Source organism: Ornithorhynchus anatinus, chromosome 17, assembly GCF_004115215.2.
Source record: "Ornithorhynchus anatinus isolate Pmale09 chromosome 17, mOrnAna1.pri.v4, whole genome shotgun sequence".
Taxonomy (NCBI): Eukaryota; Metazoa; Chordata; class Mammalia; order Monotremata; family Ornithorhynchidae; genus Ornithorhynchus; species Ornithorhynchus anatinus.
Window position 1 is genome coordinate 41704186 of NC_041744.1, and position 14432 is coordinate 41718617.

Consider the following 14432-nt stretch of genomic DNA (forward strand, 5'->3'; position numbering starts at 1 on the left):
GGTCAGGCTGATATATTATCTATTTTTTTTTAGTCTACCATTAACCCCTAATATATGGCTGATTCAGCAAAGAAGTTTGCTGTCTTTCACATATCTTCTTAGATGTGTACTCTTAGAGGTGTCCCATGCTTTCAAAGATGACGCTACAGGTGATGTATTGATCCCACATGGCTGAAGATTGATGAAAAATTGCTACACCATTCCTGTTGTGCTACTTTATCCCACATCTGTCTTGTCTCCATTTTCAACACTGCCTTTTTATGTTCTGCTTTTAAGGAAGCCTCTACTCTAGGAGAGCCAACCATCAATCAGGCTTCTCTGTCTGCTGTCTTCTCCCCACATTCTATTGAGAGATTGTTTTGATGAAGACTGTGCTTCTTCAGATCTATAGTATTTTTATGCCCTCCTGGGTAGAGGGTGCCTCCATCCATTGAGAAGCAGCGTGGCTCAGTGGAAAGATCCTGGGCTTTGGAGTCAGAGGTCATGGGTTCGAATCCCAGCTCATCCACTTGTCAGCTGTGTGACTTTGGGCAAGTCACTTAACTTCTCGATGCCTCAGTTACCTCATCTGTAAAATGGGGATTAAGACTGTGAGCCCCACATGGGACAACCTGATTCCCCTGTGTCTACCCCAGCGCTTAGAACAGTGCTCGGCACATAGTAAGCGCTTAACAAATACCAACATTAATCCAGTTTCCCAGAGTGCAGCTGTTAGGGTATCCTGCTGTTATCCACTCACATCACTTGTCCCACCCAGGTGAGCAGGCTTCTGTGAGCGTGGCTTAGGTGCTGATGAGCTGCCCAGTTCAGGGCCTCATTGTGAGTGACCTAGTCCTGCTATTTGATGTTGAGCATGGTTTGTAGATGAAACTGCTCCAGTTTCTGGAAATGTGACCTGTACTTGCAGCAAGTCCAGGTCTCCTAGACTTTCAGAGCACATTGGACATTACTACGAGGTTGGAACTGGATACCCCATTGCTACCACATACTGTCCTGCAATCTTCTGAAGGCCAGGCTGGAATTTCTGACTCAGTTTATCTTTTTCTCACTTAGTGCCTTGTTGAGTAATGGACCTCTAGGTAGAAGGATTAACTGACTGACTTGAATTGCAGGCTGCCAATAAAAAGCCTTTAGTTGCATGCAAGCTCTCTCATATGTAGGCTGGAACATTAACTCTATTTTCTTCAGATTTATTATTAGTTCATAAAACTCAGCTACATCTTCAAAGAGATTCATAAGCATTTGCAGGCCTTCTGGTCTGAGGCCTCTAATTCACTGTCATCTTCATTTGGAAGTTCCTGAACCACTGTATCAAAGGTTGATGATGCTTTCAACTTGCTGAGCTGGAAGAGTTTCCTGGAAGATTAGGAATTTATTGTGGTGGCACACTTTTCATTCTCACTCATGAAAGCATAGAATAGGTTGAACAGGAATGGACCAATCACACAGTTCTGGTTCACACTGGCAATGACAGGGAAAGGGTGAGAGAGGATTCCTTGAACTCCAACTCAATCACCCATCCCATCACAGGATCTTGCTGAAGCTTGCCTATGGATCTTGCTGAATTTGCTCCTACTCCTACTTGTCAGAACACTCTAATTATCTTGGTTTTCAGAGACCTGGTCTTTGGTCAACAGCGAGCTTTTGCGAGAACAACAAGTGTAATACAAAGATGTTGGTGTTGTTCTTTGGGATATTTCTGTATCTTTTGCGTCACCTGTAGACGCAGGAAAGCTCAAAGTGGACTGCATTCTACAGAAATCTCTTCTGAAAGACTGTCTAGAATCTTTCTGGTAACAGATAGTAGGGAGATTTCCCAAAGACAAACCGAGTCATGATGTAATTCATCATCAGATTTATTCTTGCTGACCAACAGGAGCCATTTTCTAAATGGTCTCTGCCATGGCCCCATACATTATTATTGAGAACTCAAAGTGTTAATGAGGCTTCTGAGTGAAGGTAAGCCCCTTCATTTTTATTTCTATTCATTTAAACAAGTCATTGTTTCTCCCTGTGTTAACAAGTAATTCAAAATAACTAATTAATTTGGGATAATAAGATAAACCAAAAGCCATTTTTTGAAGCAGCCCCTTTTACATTATACAAATATTTTCTTCCCAAAGCCACAATGAGCCTCAATATATAAGAAAAGCAGATGAAAACTTTCAAGAAAATTTCCATTTACTCTATAACATTAATACATCCACTCCACCCCCTTGCTGTCTTCAAAATACACCAAATTAGGTAAAGAGGAAGTTCAAATGTCTCTGGAAGAGAATATAGTACCAGGAGGAGGGCTCGAGGATGGAATGTTGGTGTCTCATTTTTGAGGGACTCTCAGAGAGGTATATGGCATTTTCTCTTCTGGAAGGTAAAATAAGGTCACTGTATAAGATCAGAAAGGAAGAGGAATCTGTCAAAATGCACTCATTGAAAATGAGAACAGTGCTGTCAGCAGGCAGAAATTGGATTCAAGAACAAGATGAAGTCAAATGCTGGACTTGACAGCTCTATAAATATTAACCACTTAGGTTGATTACTTTTATAGTAGAATCTCAGGTTTCACTGTATATGGTAACTAAGATGTCATTTATCATTCTTAAAATCAAATCCACTGGTTTTTTGAATTTTTTCCATAGTGGTCATATGAATTGCAACAAACCTTCTCTCCATGAATCAGGAAAGCAAGAAAGCAACATTGGCTTCCAGCCCGAGGCAAATCAAGGAGGGCAACCAGCACGGGGCTCCTCCAAGCAACCTGTTGTCCCTGGAATGGATGGCCACACCTTTGACCCTGGAATGGTGTTAATATTGGTGTTATATTATTTTTTTAGGGAAGGCACTTACTCTATTGAGCACTTCCAAGTACATAGAACAGTGCTGGGCATACTATAAGTGCTTTACATATATCATAGACCGCCAACATCTTTATGGCACTCCATCAGCCCTCCTCCCCCTACCTTACCTTGTAGATTTACTACAATACAGCTCATGCCATGGACTCATCCAATTCCAACTTACTCCCTGTACCGTAAGCTCACTGTGAGCAGGTAATGTGTCTGCTTGTAGTCACCCAAGCGCTTAATACACTGCTCCATACACAGTAATTGCTCAATAAATATGATTGAATGAATGAATCTCTCTCATCACTGACTCTTTGCCTAGTCCTCCCTCTGGATTGGAAGTCTTTATCTCTTCATAACTGACAGGCCACTATTCTCTACACCTTCAAAGTCTTATTAAAGCCACAACTCCAAGAGGCCTTCACTGACAGGCCACTATTCTCTACTCCTTTAAAGTCTTATTAAAGCCACAACTCCAAGAGGCCTTCCCTGATTAAACCCTCTTTTTCCAGACTCCCTCTCCCTTCTACATCACATAGGCACTTGGATCTGTATACTTTAAGCACTAGATTCATTCATTCATTCATTCATTCATTTAATTGTATTTATTGAGTGCTTATTATGAGTAAAGGACTAGATATTCACCCCACCTTCAGTTGCACAGCACTTAAGTACCTATCCTTTTACCTTGCCATCCATTCATTCATTCATTCATTCAATAGTATTTATTGAGCGCCTACTATGTGCAGAGCACTGTACTAAGCGCTTGGGATGAACAAGTCGGCAACAGATAGAGACAGTCCCTGCCGTTTGACGGGCTTACAGTCTAATCGGGGGAGACGGACAGACAAGAACAATGGCACTAAACAGCGTCAAGGGGAAGAACATCTCATAAAAACAATGGCAACTAAATAGAATCAAGGCGATGTACAATTCATTAACAAAATAAATAGGGTAACGAAAATATATACAGTTGAGCGGACGGGTACAGTGCTGTGGGGATGGGAAGGGAGAGGTGGAGGAGCAGAGGGAAAAGGGGAAAATGAGGCTTTAGCTGCGGAGAGGTAAAGGGGGGATGGCAGAGGGAGTAGAGGGGGAAGAGGAGCTCAGTCTGGGAAGGCCTCTTGGAGGAGGTGATTTTTAAGTAAGGTTTTGAAGAGGGAAAGAGAATCAGTTTGGCGGAGGTGAGGAGGGAGGGCGTTCCAGGACCGCGGGAGGACGTGACCCAGGGGTCGACGGCGGGATAGGCGAGACCGAGGGACGGCGAGGAGGTGGGCGGCAGAGGAGCGGAGCGTGCGGGGTGGGCGGTAGAAAGAGAGAAGGGAGGAGAGGTAGGAAGGGGCAAGGTGATGGAGAGCCTTGAAGCCTAGAGTGAGGAGTTTTTGTTTGGAGCGGAGGTCGATAGGCAACCACTGGAGTTGTTTAAGAAGGGGAGTGACATGCCCAGATCGTTTCTGCAGGAAGATGAGCCTGCAAAAGTTTAATCCAAATGTTTAATCATAAAATCCAAAGTTTAGTACAATGCTTGGCATATTGTAAGCACTTAGCAAATATCATTATTATTATTATTATCATTATCATTGTTATTATTTCCCCTTTCTGTAGTTAGTTTTAATGTCTTTCTCCCCTCCTAGACTCTAAGTTTGTAAAAACTGTAGGTAGGGATCGTGTCTATGTTTGCCTGTTTACTTGTTTTGATGTCTGCCTCCCCCCTTCAAGACTGTAGGCCTGGTAGAAGCAGGGATTGTCTCTCTTTATTGCTGAATTCTATTTTCCAAGAGCTTAGTAGAGTGCACTGCACACAGTAAGTGCTCAATAAATATGATTTAATATATGAATGAATGAATGTCTACCAGTTCTATTTTATTGTACTCTCCCAAGAACTTAGTTCAGTCCTCTGTACATACAAAGTACTCAGTAAATATCAGTGACTAATTCACTGACTAAGTCCCTACTGCCACAATGCACTGTACTATGTGCTTGGGAAGTAAAACACAACACAGGGTATGATCCCTTTGGACACGGGGTTTACACTTTAATTTTGTTCTTTTGTTCCTTGACTCATCCAAGGTCCTCTCTATTCCTGACTCCTATCTAACTCAGTCCAAGGAGTTCAAGGATAGAGCTGAAAATGGGGACAAGTGAGTAAAGATCAGCGTCATGGGCTGCTTTGAAATATGGCTCATGGGTTAGTTAATCCATTTTCTTGAAAATACATAACTGTCACTAGTCTTACATAGCAATAACCTTATTCCCTCATAGTTTCAAATGATTAGGAAAGCAGCATGACTTAGAGGATAGAGCACGGGCCTGGAATCAGAAGGACCTAGGTTTCAATCCCACCTCTGCCACATGTCTGCTGTGTGACCTTGGGCAAGTCACTTCCCTTCTCTGGGCCCTAGTTACCTCATCTATAAAATGGGCATTAAGAGTGTGAGCCCCATGTAGGACAGGTACTGTGTCCAACCTGATTAACTCGTATCTGTCCCAGCACTTAGAATAGTCCTTGGCACATAGTAAACACTTAACCAGTACCATAATATCATTATTATTAATAATAATCCAAAATAAATACTTCAAAATTAGAATATAGGCACAATCCCTCTCATTCTTGCTGAAAATGGAAATTTCTGAATATTCCCAAATGAACATAGGAATAGGCTTGGGAAAGCTCAAATAGGAAGTTGGGAATATGCTCACTTCCCATGCTCGGCTCTAATGGGAAGCAGTTTGGCTAAATGGATAAAGCAGAGGACTTGGCTTCTAAACCTGGCTCTGCCATTTACCTGCTCTATGACCTTGGGCAAGTCACTTGACTTCTGTAGGTCTCCATCTGCTCAATTGCAAAATGGGGATTCAATACCTTTTCTCTCTCCTATTTAGACTGTGAGCTCTTATCCAACATGATGAACTTGTGTCTACTCCAGGGCTTAGAACAGTGCTTGATTCATATTAAGCATTTAATGAATATCATTGAAAATGATTTTATAATTTATAAATTACAGTGCTGCTTACTGTGTTAGTCCCTTGAGAACAGTTTTGATACTAAAGAAACCTCTCCTCAGAGATCGGGGCAGTCTATACATATCAAACAAAGTTCATGTCTTTTATCTTCACACAAAACTAATTAGCACAAAATCTAACATGGACAACACTGAATTGACCTCCCAAAATATACTGCAACAAAATGCATTTCAAATTACATCTCACTCACTCCTTCGTACCAAATTAGATGAAATTAAGATTAACACAAAACTAATTAGCACCAAATCTACATGGACCAAATTATATTAACCTTCCAAAATATACAGCCACAAAATGCCTTCTAAATTGTACTTCACTCCTTCATATCAAATAAGATATATTAAGATAAAATAAAAATTAACATGAAACTAACTAGAATCAAATCCAACATGGACAAAATTAAGTATTAAATTTTTGAAAATCTTGAAGCTACTACCAAAGAGTTATTTTAAACCCTATCTCATCAAGCAGGAAAAAAGCCATACAAATAATGAGGCGATTTTACCTGGAGAAGGACGACGGCGTTTTCCCTTGGATGCAATCTTTACATCCACATAAGTGACTTCACCCTCCATGGCTGATGGTCAATTCACAGTCAACCTTTTCTTACCTCTGTTCCTCCCCACCACCTGCTCAGTCCTATCCCGCTCACCTTTTCGAGTTTGGGACCCTTGATCAGGTTGAAATGTGTTACAGGCTTCACTATTTCCTTTGAGGTTCACCTTTCAGCCTTTTTTATTAGTATCTCTGCTGTTAAAGAAGTGCTGGAAGACCCATTTCAACTCCATTCTCTGGAGTGTTTACTAAATAGGTCAACATTTAATTGTTTTTACCAATTCTGGTCAAGGCCTGAGTAAAAATTTGCACCTAAAGTTGTGATCTGCCAGAGTATCCTATCTCCCCCACAGGAGGGTTTTATGGCTTAGAAATAATGTGAAGTTTCCTTTGACCCTCCATGCCGTTTCCATCAGAAGTATCCATTTCTAGCTCACTAGCAGTTCACTGAACAGATCTACACAACTAGAGAAGGAGTAGAGAAAGTCAGAGCCAAGAACGTTGATCTAGTACAGGAAGGTTTAATCATATTCATTATGGGAATAAGTGTTACCGGGATGGCTGAGCTGTCCTCAATGGGGGAAGCTGCCCTTCCAGATCAGTCTTCTCCCTACATGACCATTCCACTTTCATTATCGAGCTCAGCCTCAGATCTTTCCCTTAAGTTCCTTTCTTCTGCTGGCTCAGTGTCTCTCTCTCTGACCCCATCTTCTGCAGCTTTAGCTGCAGAGAGCCACGTCAATCTGAACTAATTAGTCAGTACCGTTCACCACTGCTGGATGACTTGCAGGAGAGGGGACCAAACATGGGAAGTGAGCACATTCCCAAGTTCCCAACGTCCTGTTGGGTCCTCACACTGAGTGAGCAGCCGCGTGCATCCTTCAACTGTGGCTGAGGGCTAAGTAGGAGGTGTCTACATCACCAGGCCAGGGATTCTCCCTGGGCACAGCTCAGACTGGGAAGACCTATCGAAAGGGCTCCAGGGCCCATTGTTTCCTGGTGGTGGCTATGGCTGCTGATGGTTGTCTGCAGGCTGCTCTAAGGCCTGGCCCTGCTCACCGCACGACAGCTATCAACACGTGCCTCTCACCCAGTCTGCTGCCAAGCTGCCTCTTCTGCCCGATGGAGTCCTTACCTGATTCCCACGGAAATAGGAGGAGGAGAAGCCACAGCAGTAGTCATAGCAACAGGAGTAACAATAATAATAATAGTGGCACCAGCAGTAGAAATAGAAGTGGTAACATAACAGTAGTAATATCGGGAGAAATAAAAGTCGTAATCCAATAATAACAGTAACAATTAGTAGCAGTCATAGCATCAGTGGAGAAGTAACATGGCCTAGCAGAAAGAGCATGGGCCTGGGAGTTGGCGGACTTGGGTTCTAATCCTGACTCTGCCACTTGATTGCTCTGTGACCTTGGGCAAGTCACTTGCTTTCTCTGTGCCTCAGATTCCTCACCTGTAAACCAGGGTTTAAATACCTATTCTCCCTCCTACTTAAACTGTGAGCTCTATGTGGGACAGGGACTGGGTCCTTCTTGATTAACTTTTTTCTATCCCACTGCTTAGACCAGTGATTGATCCATAGTATGCAATTAAATACCAAATATTTATTATTAGTAGTAGTTATGGTGCTGTTTATTGAGTTCCAGCTCAGTGCAATGCACTGGTCTCAGTGCTTGGGAAAGTGCAATGAGGAGGAGTGATACATTCTCTGTCCACAAGGAGTTTACAAAAGGGAAGACACACCTAAAAATGCTTACAACTAAAGTAATCAAAATGAATATCAAATGTACAATCAATGAATAAACATTTCTACACAAATGGTGATGATGAGTGAGAATAAATACCAGTGCTAGAAATGGCTGGTTGGCTTTTATAGTTTGAGGTGTTCAAGATAAGTAGTGAAGGCTTCTTGAAGGTGGCATGATTTCCTGTCAGACCTGAGAAGCTTCAGATTTCTTCTCACAACTAACAGGGAAATGCTTCTGGGAGCAGAAACACTAACCTCTCATGCCAATTGCACATTAGACATGTTGTGGGCCATACTTTGCAAGACATAGGCATGGCCAGAAAAGTTTTGATAAATACTTAGCACAAAAATTAGCACTTAGCAAAGACCATAGTTATTCTTAAGCATTCTTTCTATTTTCAAAGCCCTACGTAAATCATATCTCCTCCCGGAAGCCTTCCCTGACTAAACTCTCATTTCCCCACCTTCCTTCTGCATCAGTAATGCCCTTGAGTTCATATCCTCTAAGAACTTAGGTTCTCATGCACCTTTATATCCACAACACTTTTGTACATAGCCTTATATTCTTACGCTTCTTCTATCTGTGATATAATATAATGTCTGTCTCCCTTGCTAGCCTGTAAGCCCCTTGAAGACAGAGATTGTTTTTACCAACTCTATTGTCTTCTGCTCTCCCAGAAGCTTAGTACAGTGCTTTGTACACTGTAAAGGCTTGATAAATGCTTCCTCGGTGTAAGAGGCGAGGAGGGAAGGAGAGATGGCGTACCCAAGGGATTGCACATGGCTCCATATTATTTCTCTATCAGTGACACTGGTTCTGCTGGAAACTTATCACTTGGCAGTCATCCCCTGCTCCTTTTTTGGAGAACCATACATTACTTTTGGTTTTGTTCATTCTTAGGTGCTTTGTCAACACCATGCTCTTAGGTCTTCACACCCACATTGTAGCACTTAAATGCATAGTTTTGCACTCTGTTGTTTCCTCCAACTGTGTGTGTTGTTAATGCTGTCTCCCTCCAATTAGATTAGAGAATTATGCTAATTCTAATTCTAATGATTATTCAACAAACGCTTGAATGCTTGATTAGGTCTGAATTTTGACAATAGTCTTCTTTCTCCTCTATCTCCACCTCAAACAGAAACTCCATATCAATGGCTTTAAGGCACTCAGTCATCTCTCCCACTCTTATCTCACCTTACTGATTTCCTATTCCAACTCAACCCACAGACTCTGCTCCCTGAACCCCAATCTTCTCACTGTATCTCAGCCTGTTCCCAGCCTGTCTCATCAGCAGGTCTCCAGCACTGAGGAGCAGAGTCCGGGCAGCTCGGCCTAGGACTCCACCCCCAGGTGAATCTGCTATGTGCTCAGAGCCAGAGCCCCTTGGCCCACCTGGGGCCTGGGACACAAATGCAGCAGGGGCAGCAAAGTGTAGCAGCCAGTTCCCTCCAACACCTGTCTTTCCTGCTCCCCCCGTCCCTGCCCCTGCCTCCTACCATTCCTCCCACTCTCCTTCATTTATTGCCTACTTGGGGCTCTCCTCTGGCTCCCCCATCTTACAGTGCAAATCCAGTGTGAGTCAATTGTCCAGGAACTATTCTCACCCCTCTGTCGGAGGCAGCCTGTGCCTGGACAGGAAGGTGAAGCCTGGGCAGTGAGCTTGGGTGTGGAAGAGCCAAGAGTGGAGGATAAGCGGTGGAGGAGGCAGTTAGGAACAGGGAAGAGGTCATGGAATAGAGACCATGAAAACAGGCTGGCAGGGCCTGGTACAGATGGGAAATCTTTCTATGGAAAGAGCCTTCATGTCCAGATGCCTGTTCCTACCTGGAACACTTAGCAATTTGAACTGGGTTTTAGCTCATTCATTTATTCATTCATTCAACTGTATTTATTAAGCACTTACTGTGTGCAGATAAATGCACTAAACACTTGGGAAAATACCATACAACATTAAATAATGATAGTCCTTGCCCACAGTGAGCTCATAATCTAGGGTGAGGAGACAGACATCAATAAAAATAAATAAAATTAAGGATATATACATAAAAGCTATGGAGCTTAAGGGGGTGAAGGCAAAAGGGTGTGTGAAATGAGGAAAAGTGGGGCTTAGTCTGGGAAGTCTTCTTGGAGGAGATGTGCCTTCAATAAAGCTTTGGGTGGGGGGAGAGTAATTGGCAAATTTGAGGAGGGAGGGCATCCCAGGCCAGCAGGACATGGGCCAGGGGTCAGCGGCAAGACAGGTGAGATCGAACCCAGTGAGAAAGTTAGCACCAGTGGGTGAAGCTTGTGAGCTGGATTGTAGAAGGAGAGAAGGATGGTGAGTTAGGAAGAGGCAAGATGATGGAGTATTTAAAGCCATTGGTGAGAAGTTTTTGTTTGATATGGAGGTGGATAGCTCCTCCTGCCTCCCCCACCTTTGGACTGCACCATCCAGTGACCTTGAGGATTGTACCCCAAATGCTGTGGGAAGCATCTGGGGGGAAGCTAGCTGGTTCTGCTTCTTGCCCCTGCTCCCCCATATCCCCGCCTCTGCACCCTGCCACTCCCCCAATTCCCCTTCACTTACTGCCTACTCCGAGCTCTCCTCTGCCTCCCCGATTCTACAGCACAAATCTAATGTGAGTCAACTGTTCAAGAGCTATTCTCACCCCACTGTAACAGGTAGCCTATGCCTGGACAGGAACAGGAAAGCCGGGGAAGTTAGGTGGGGAGTGGAAGAGCCCACTCGGGGCTCTTACAGATTACAGATGTAATTTTTCACTTTGGTTCTGGGCTGGTTCTTGGGACATGGGGAGCTGTATCTTTCCCAGCTCTGCCCTGTGGATAAGATTTTCTTATCCAAACAAGAATCTCACACAAACTTTGGTGGCTAATCGTCATAAATGATTTTTAATTAAACTATTAAATGTTAGGGGGCAGCTTTAAATAAGTCCCTGATTTTGTTCTCTCCCTAAAGCTGAAGCTTCTACAAAAGGGGAAACTTCCCCTACCATCAGAAGTCCTGGGCTTCTCTGCAATTTAATAATAATGATAGTATTTGTTAAGTGCTTACTATGTGCCAAGCACTGTTCTAAGTACTGGAGTAGATACAAGGTAATCAGGTTGCCCCACCTGGGGCTCACGGTCTTAATCCCCATTGTACAGATGAGTTAACTGAGGCACAGAGAAGTGAAGTAACTTGCTCAGAGTCACAAAGCTGATAAGAGGTGGAGTTGGGATTAGAACCCACAACTTCTGACTCCCAAGCCCGTGCTCTTTCCACTAAGCCATGCTGCTTCTCTGTTATCTTTGGCACTTAACTTAGCTTCTCTTGTCCTCAGTTTCCTCATCTGTAATGGGGGTTTTAATAACCATTCTCCCCTCTCCACCTTTGATTGTGAATTCCTTGTGGGACAGTGACTGCCTGACCTAACAATCATGTATCTACCCAGTACTTAGTACAGTGTTTGGCACATAGCAAGTGCTTGACAAATGAAACCTAGAAGGAACAAGAACTTCTTCTCCAAATAACAGACTTCTCCTGCTTTTCCTCATCTTCAAGATGGCACTATCAGGGAAATGATTGACACCTTAGATAAATGAATTTCTCTTTTGGGACCCCTTTCAAGGTCGCACCTGTAGAGTTTCCAGTACTCCACCAGTCTCAGCTATGGGAGGGAGAGTCAAGCAGAGGCCTACTCATTCCATTCCTAGCTTGGGCAGTGGCTAGTGAGTGGAAGGCAATCTGCTACAAGTCAAAACTTACCTGGGCTGGGCAGCAGTGGCATGAGAGAGAGTCAAGGGTGGAGATTCAAGTTTACTGCCCGGAAGGAGTAAACAACTTCCATATTTTTACCAAGAAAACTCTATAGATTCATTACCAGAACGATTGTAGACGGAGAGCGGGGCATTCTGGGAGAGATGTGTCTGTGGTCTAGCTGTGGGTTGGAAATGACTCGATGGCATAAGACAAGACTCAGGAGTAAGTAACGAAGGAGAAAAAGGAAGGGAGGGGCAGAGAATAAAACAGCAGGGACGGCAGCATTGGCAGGAACAGTGAGATCCTCTATATGACTCTGCCTCGTTGAAGATGGGGGCGAATTTCGGGTGTGGAGAAGGAAGACAGGGAAATAAAAAGTCTTGGAAACCAGGTAGGTCTGGGCTAGGGGGAATGGGGCAGAGTTACCTCCCTGGTAACTTTACAAAAGCAGAGACTGAAGTGGCCAACAATTGGAGAGGAAGTAATTTCCACCAGGGTCACACGGAGCATTCCAGAGTCATCAAAATTGTAAAACATCCCTGGATTTGAGTGGGGTCTATCAGAGTTTGAGAAAGGTTGTGCCAAGTTTATTATTCAAACAGTTCTTGACCGCATAGCCACCTTCCCCACTGCTGAGCATTCTCCACTCCTGGAAGCGCTGATTGAACATTAGTTTGGTTTTCTGCTACCTCTCTGGAGACTCCTTCTCAGGTCTATAAACTGACTCTACTTCCACCTCTCAACCACATGCTGAGGCTGCCCTACATCCTGAACTGGTCCCCTGTACTGCCCACTTTTTACACTCACTCCATTTTATCTGTTCACATATCACCCATCTATCATTCAATAAATAATATTTTTCATTCAATCATATTTTCTGAGTGCTTACAGCTCACAGAGCAGAGCACTCTACTAAGCTCTTGGGAAAGTGTTATAGAATAAGAAGACATGCTCCCTGTCCTCATGGAACTTACAATCTAGCAGAGAGGACAGACATTAAAATAAATTACAGGTAGTGGAGGAGCAGATTATAAGGATATGCACGTAGATGTTGTGAGGGAATGGAAGCAGCGTGGCTCAGTGGAAAGAGCCTGGGCTTCAGAGTCAGAGGGCGTGGGTTCGACTCTCGGCTCTGCCACTTGTCAACTGTGTGACTGTGGGCAAGTCACTTCACTTCTCTGTGCCTCAGTTCCCTCATCTGTAAAATGGAGATTAACTGTGAGCCTCACGTGGGACAACCTGATTACCCTGTATCTACCCCAGCACTTAGAACAGTGCTCTGCACATAGTAAGCGCTTAACAAATACCAACATTATTATTATTACATGAGTATCAAAGTTCTTAGGGGTTATGGACTCAAGTGCATAGGTGACACAGAAGGGAGAGAAAATGAGGTGAAGAAATGATAGTCAAGAAAGACTTCCTGGAGAGATGTGATTTTAGTAGAGCTTTGAAAATGAGGGGAGTGGTGGTTTGTCAGATTTGTAAGGGGAGGAAGTTCCAGGCAGGGGGAAGGGCTTGAGGAAGGCAGTGAGAGAGAAGAGATTGAGGCACAGTGAGTGATGTTAGAGGAATGAAGTAGTTGGGGTGGGTTGTAGTGGGAGAGGAGTGAGGATAGATTGGAACTGGGGAGCTAATTGAGTGCCTTAAAGGCAATGACGAGGAGTTTCTGCTTGATGTGGAGATGTCTGGGCAATCACTGGAGATTTTGGAGGAGTGGACAGATATGCCCAGAAAATTATGTAGATTTCAATGTATGTAGATGACTCCCAAATCTACCTTGCTAACCCTGACTCTCCACCTCCCCTGCAAACTCACATCTTTCCTTGCTTCCAAGAAATTTCCACTTGAAAGTTACACTGAAACAATCAATCAATAAAATGGTATTTATTGAGGGCTTACTATATGCAGAGCACTGTATTATGCTCTTCAGAGAGTATAACACAATATGATTCAAAGACATAATCCCTGCCCTCAAGGAGTTTACAGTTTAGTAGGGAACACAGATATTAAAACAAATAACAGGTAGGAGAAGCAGCAGGAAAGATGGTAAGGAAACAGCATGACCTAGTGGAAAGAACATTGGCCTGGGAGCCAGAGGGCCTGGATTCTAATCCTGGCTCTGCCATTTACCTGCTGTGTGACCTTGGACAAGTCACTTAACTTCTCTGTGCTTCAATTCCTTCACATGTAAAATGGGAATTCAATACCCATTCTTGCTCCTACTTAGACTGTGAGCCCTGTGGGGGGACCAGATTACTTCAGGGTTTAGTGCAGTACTTGGTAAATACTTAGCACTTAACAGAAACCACAATTATTATCATTATTACTATTATTAGTAGTAGTATTGGTACGTAAGTGCTGTAGGGGTGGACAAGTATCAAAGTGCTTAAGGAATATAGACCAAAGCAATAGGCTATGCAGAAGGGAAGGAGAATAGGGTAGCAAGATGAGAGGTTAGTCAGGGAAGGCTTCTTGGAGGAGATTTTAGTAAGGTTTTGAAAATGAGGGTAGCGA

General features: G+C 43.5%; 1 non-coding gene across 1 annotated transcript; it reads left to right on the forward strand.

The window, feature by feature from the left end:
* Positions 1-11773: 11773 nt before the first annotated feature.
* LOC114818096 lies at positions 11774-11911 on the forward strand. The gene has a single exon (XR_003765917.1). It is a non-coding gene; the product is annotated as a small nucleolar RNA SNORA7 (small nucleolar RNA).
* The last annotated feature ends 2521 nt before the right edge of the window (positions 11912-14432 follow it).